Source organism: Salmo trutta, chromosome 16, assembly GCF_901001165.1.
Source record: "Salmo trutta chromosome 16, fSalTru1.1, whole genome shotgun sequence".
In the NCBI taxonomy this organism is placed as follows: domain Eukaryota; kingdom Metazoa; phylum Chordata; class Actinopteri; order Salmoniformes; family Salmonidae; genus Salmo; species Salmo trutta.
Genome location: NC_042972.1, coordinates 15,193,742 through 15,199,776, shown reverse-complemented (window position 1 = coordinate 15,199,776; position 6,035 = coordinate 15,193,742). Strand labels below are relative to the sequence as shown.

General features: G+C 41.6%; 1 protein-coding gene across 4 annotated transcripts in view; it reads left to right on the top strand.

The window, feature by feature from the left end:
* LOC115150157 (vitamin D3 receptor B) overlaps nucleotides 1-6,035 on the top strand; it is a 95,118-nt gene that overhangs the window by 32,570 nt on the left and 56,513 nt on the right. Inside the window, exon 1 of one of the 4 annotated variants that reach the window (XM_029693142.1) lies at nucleotides 4,766-4,785. The exons of the other annotated variants lie outside the window; for them this stretch is intronic. The gene's annotated coding sequence lies outside the window, so the exon portion shown is untranslated. Of the gene's footprint in view, nucleotides 1-4,765; nucleotides 4,786-6,035 lie in introns of those variants that run through there. 4 annotated transcript variants of the gene reach the window in all.

The window sequence follows — 6,035 nt, the reverse complement described above, 5'->3', positions numbered from 1 at the left end:
GGATTTTTAACCCACAGACAATTGATACATGGATTGTGTGTGTGCCATTCACAGGGTGAATGGACAAGACAAAAGATTTTAGTGCCTTTGAACAGGGTATGGTAGTAGGTGTCAGGAGCACCGGTTTGTGTCAAGAACTGCAACGCTGCTGGGTTTTTCACGCTCAACAGTTTCCCGTTTGTATCAACAATGGTCCACCACCCAAAGGCTATCCAGCCAACTTAACACAACTGTGGGAAGCATTGGAGTCTACATGGGCCAGCATCCCTGTGGAACGCTTTCGACACCTTGTAGATTCCATGACCTGACGTATTGAGGCTGTTCTGAGGGCAAAAGGAGGAGGGGGTAACTCTATATTAGGAAGGTGTTCATATATTATTATTATTATTTTGTATTATTGTTTCATTCACTTCCCTTCCCTTTGACCTGCACTGCTTCAGAATGTCATTGTACCATGCTATTACATCTCAGACCCTGTGACTAATAAACTCTAATCTAAATAGTTGAAGTACAAAAGAGAAAATAAATACATAGATAAATATTAGTTTTGTTTGTGCTTCACTGGTTGCCCTTTGCTTGTGGCAACAGGTCACACATCTTGATGCTGTGATGACACACTGTGGTATTTCTCTTTCCCCCTCTCTCTTTCTTTCACTCTCTCTCTCACTCTCTCCTTCCTATGCTAGCTTGCTGCAGTCCGTGGGCCGCCACTTCCTCTCCCTGGCTGTCAACAGTGAGAGGCCATTTAGAGGGCAGCAGCTTAGGTGGAGGGCTAAGGCCAATAGTCCCTGTAGAGAGGCAACGGTCCCTGGCTGGTCAAAAGTAGTACACTATACATGAAAAAGGGTGCCATTTGGGACGGAGACCCTGAAGTCCTGACTCGTTCAGTACCTTTGAACAGAACCCTATGGCCCGTGGTCAAAAGTAGTGCACTATAAAGGGAATGCGATGTCATTTGGGACACAACTATGTTATCTTGGATTCTCCACTAGGCTGTGAAATGATGGAGGCCACATTCACCGCTCCACTTTGACCACACCAGTGAGATGCAGAGGTATTCATGAGAGTGAATATTCACAGCAATGGAAGTGATTGATTCCAAGATGTGGTCTACATTTGTTGCTTAACATAAAACTATCACAGCTGTTTTTGAAATTGGGTTCTTCTAGTATGTTCAGAGATCCAACCAACCACTTACTGCAAGTCTATCAGGCAGAAGTGAGACAGATCTTTGTTGTTATTACGAATGCATCTTGGAATATTGTTCCATTGTTTATGTTTTTGTTGGTGGAATCTGGCCCAATTCTTCTGTGGTAATCAAATCCTACAGAGTGTATCTTTAACACTGTTATCACACTGTGTTAGTGTCAGTCCAGTCTCCAACAGACCAAGTATCCACCTATTGTAGAGCTGTAGAGATACCTGAGCTAACCCAGAGTAGCTCGCCAATCAAATAGAAAATGTGTAACACAAAGTGACCGTGACACACTTTATATAGATGACCGCAAGGCTGCATTATCTTTCATAGCTCTTTGGCCTAGATTCAAGCCAAGATCCCAGGCAGTCGCTCTAAGTGTGTCACTTTCTGTGCATCTCTGCAATGTGTGGCTCAGTTGGTAGAGCATGGTGTTTGCAACGCCGGGGTTGTGGGTTCGATTCCCACGGGGGACCAGTTCGGGGGGAAAAAACATGTATGAAATGTATGCGTTCACTACTGTAAGTTGCTCTGGAGAAGAGTGTCTGCTAAATGACTAAAATGTAAATGTAACGTTCAAGAGCACAATTACGCAATGCTTCGCTAACTCAAACCAAAGACACATTCTCATCTCCATCCTTGGACGGTGGACCTCCACGTTGTGTATTTTCATCGCTATCCCTGACCTATACCTGAGCTGGATTAGCTCTGCTTATGATGGCCATTGATGGTCAATTAGCTGTAGGTATCATACAATTACATGTGATAACGCAGTAGAAACCAGTAGGGACTTTCCACCAGGCAGCACTAAGTAGCATCACCACTCTATTCCATGATAAAACGTTACATATCAATATTTATGCAGACAGCAGCACATCAACATCCTGACCAAGATTCCAACAGATTTGTAGTGAATTCCCATGAATAAATAAAAACAGAACAGTCTCAACAGTCAAATATTGCAGGATGTCCGCGGATATGCAGTAACAACAACCAGTATTTCACTTCTCAATCGTCTATATCTTATATGCCTCATCTATAAATCAGTTGGGACTGGGAGCATAACAGAGTTAAAGCCATAGGCTCCATTCCCTTATCTGTCCAGAATCGGATCCAGTGAGATTTGCTGTTTCATTGGCGTAAACATACCCGTTCTTCTTCCAAGGGAAATCCCAGAAGGCTTTGTATTGTAAACAGAGCAGGTAGACTCCTATTACAGTTAGACTACATGGCATACAGTAGTACTACAACCTGTTTGTGAGTTGGCAGTAGTTGTTTAAGCAAAGCCCCTGCAGAAACATACACTGAGTACACAAAACATTAAGGACACCGAGTACACAAAACATTAAGGACACTGAGTTCACAAAACATTAAAGAAACCTGCACCTTCCATTACATAGACTGACCAGATGAATCCAGGTGAAAGTTGTTATCCCTTATTGATGTCACTTGTTAAATCCACTTCAATCAGTGTAGATGTAGAGGAGAAGACAGGTTAAAGAAGCCTTGAAGACAATAGAGACATGGATTGTGTATGTGTGCCATTCAGAAAATGTCCATATGCACAAAAACTTATTTCTCTGAAATGTTATGCACAGATTTGTTTACATTTATGTTAGTGAGCATTTTTCCTTTGCCAACATAATCTATCCACCTGACAGGTGTGGCATATCAAGAAGCTGATTAAACAGCATGATCAATACACAGGTGCACCTTGTGCTGGGGACAATAAAAGGCCTCTCTAAAATAGTGCTGGGTGATATGGCCAAAATATTATATCACGGTATTTAAGAAATATATATATATTTATTTTTTGAATAATAAAAGTTGTATATTTGCTTTTTGAGTAGTGAGTGATTCTAGGGTGGCAACACACACATTCTAAGTGATTTCAATGAGTCTTTCTTCATTCTGATTGTTCAATTCAACCCAAAATTATATTTAGCAATCTAGGCCTTATTTTTTACCAAATGTTGCAATTGCGATTTGACTTGCGCTTTAGAGCAAAACACTTGGGAGAACTTTCAGAATCATGGAAATAGATTGTTTATTCTAATAGTTAGAATATAATAGTGGGCACTTTGAATACAGTGTTGTTTGACATGACAACGAATGAAAATGCCAGGGAGGAGTTATTGTGACAGGGTAGGAACGAAAGTGTTGATAAGTGTTCCCTAGGGGACGCTATAATCTTTGGCTACATTGTAGTGATGGGCATTCCAGCTCTTTTCCGTGAGCTGGCTCTTTTGGCTCCCAAACGGCTCTTTAAAAAAAATATGTTTTGTATTTTTTCAAGTCAAACAGTTTGCTTTAGTTTGACTATGACTGGTGTTAAAACAATTCTAATTAAATTATTAAATGAAATCATATTCTACCTTAACCACAATGTATTTAAAAATGTATTGGTTTGTTATGAAAAAGAATGCTATTAAACATTTGCATTTAAAGTATAATGTTTTTAATGTGTATAAACAAAGTGCATATAAATGTAACAATTTAAAACGAATACAATCTGCAGCATAATAGAATATTGCACCATATCAAAGAAAAATAAATAACAATGTGCAAAACTGCAGCAACCCACTTAAAACATTAAATTGGTTCCTCTTTTCTCTCTCTTCTTTATTGCCATGTTTTAACCAGCAGCGCACAGCAATACTGACCATATTTTGCTTTTATGAGAGATTTGCATTCAGAAATGCAAGCTGTCTCCCTTTCGAGGGGCTGATGCGGTTTCTTCTCTCAGTAATTATTTGTCTCGTTTTCGAGAAGACCCTCTCAGAGGGAACGGATGTGGCCACTATGCAGAGTCTCCCTGTCATGACTTTAGTAAGCCGTGGGTAGACAGAGGCCTTGTTCTTTCACCAGCTCAGAGGATCTGCAGATCTTTGGAGGAGGGGCTCCTCCAAATCGGATCGGACCTCCATTATGGCATCTGCTGAGGGATTCCTTCGTGCTGCATCCCCAGTTGCTCTCTCGTCAAACAGCATCCAAACAGCAGACGTTTGTGGCACTACTGCTGATGCTTCTGCTCCATCTGATCCCTCTTCTTCCTGTTGCCCTGGTGCCTGAGCCAGCTGACTGCTGGGGCTGTCCCTCCCTGCTACTGAGGTTATTCTTTGAAGAGCCTCATCAATCGCTCTGGCATCACTGAAGGCTAACTTCTTAAACCTGGGGTCAAGTGCAGCGGTTTCTGATAGCACGTTCCATTCTGTGGAACTTTCTGTCCATTGATGAACATAGGGTGTCCATCTACTCCATCACATGTGCTATAGTTACAATTGCTTTTCTCTGGCAGCTGGCTGTGATTCGCTGCAGATCCTTACACAGGAGTATCATTTTTTAGGCTGACACATAGCTGAAAAGAGAGAACAGTAACTTATTAGTTCAGGTTCGTGTTTTGTCTACTGTTACTACATTCTCATCTACTGCTCATATACATATATAATACTGGATTAAATAATGATGTAGTAATAACTGCTTACTGTACCTCTCTCCACTGATCTCCACAGTGACCTGCTCAAAGGGTTCCAGGACTCTGCACACCTCCTCCACCACCTCCCATTCCTCTTGGGTCAGAGCATCAACAGGTGCATTGACAATGGCCAGGGTAGAGATGATGGCTCAAGAAACCACTTCAACATATAAAATGTTGAATTCCACCTTGTAGTGCAGTCTTGTTTAGGCCTCAACTCAGGCATTCCCATCTGGCGTTGTGTAGACTTTAGTTTTTCAGCACCTACTGTGCTCCTGTGGAAGTATTCTACAGCTGCTTTCACTTTGTCCACAGTGGGCTTCATCACCTTCAGAGCATCTCTTACAATCAGGTTGATTGTGTGGGAAAAACATGGATGATGGGTCCATTTTAAAATGTTCATGGCTTTGGTTATGTTAGCTGCGTTGTCGCTAACACAACAGACCACTTTTTCCATCTACTTGCCATTCTCTGCCAAGTTCTCTGAGGTGTGTCTGTCTCTGAACTCAAAGCAGTCCAGAAAACAGCTAGACATCGAAAAACCTTCAATGAAGTGACATGTAACCGACATGTAAAAAGTGGTTACCCTTGATGTAGGCCTACTTGACTGAGTGGATACATCTCCACGTGTGGAGGTGCTGGCTCCACCACTATCACTAGCAGGCTCTGCTACAGCTAGCTTCACAGTTGGGTGCACAGTTTGCATATGCCGGTGTAGGTTGTGCGTAGAACCGGCTTTATATGAGATTTAGTTTTGGCAAATTCTACACTGTGCTCTAACATTGTCTACATTATTTAAATGTGCTTCCAACTCATTTTCCAGCTGTTGTTTTCACAGCTGTCCTTCCTCTCTCTCCTCCGCTGCTAAGTGTGTGACTGTGAGTGAGTTGGCTCAGCCCTCCCTCATGCATCTTTGGTTCATTGGTTGACACAGCGTGTCTGATTGACAGGAACAACAGGTGAGGCTGTTAGTCTGAGCAGACAGTCAGAACAAATGTGTGCGCGCTTGATCATTTAGGCCTATATTATTTTATTTCTTTTTTGTTCTTTGAATTAGTTCATTCTATTCATTTAAATCTTTTGATTATTCAAATCTTAATTTTTTTATATTTTTATAAATAGATAAGGCTCTTCTGATATGCGAGCCGGCTCCCAACGTTCACCTACAAGAGCCGACTCTTAGAGCCATCACTACTACATTGAATGTTTCGCTTAGCTACTTCATGGAGCTAACATATTCTTGCTTCGCGTGTGCCTCTTTGATTTAGAAGATACTGTTGCACAAACAGCATGCTGATTCAGGTCTACACCATCACTGGTATTATCAGGCTGTATAGTTTGCTCTGACTCAATATATTTATTAGC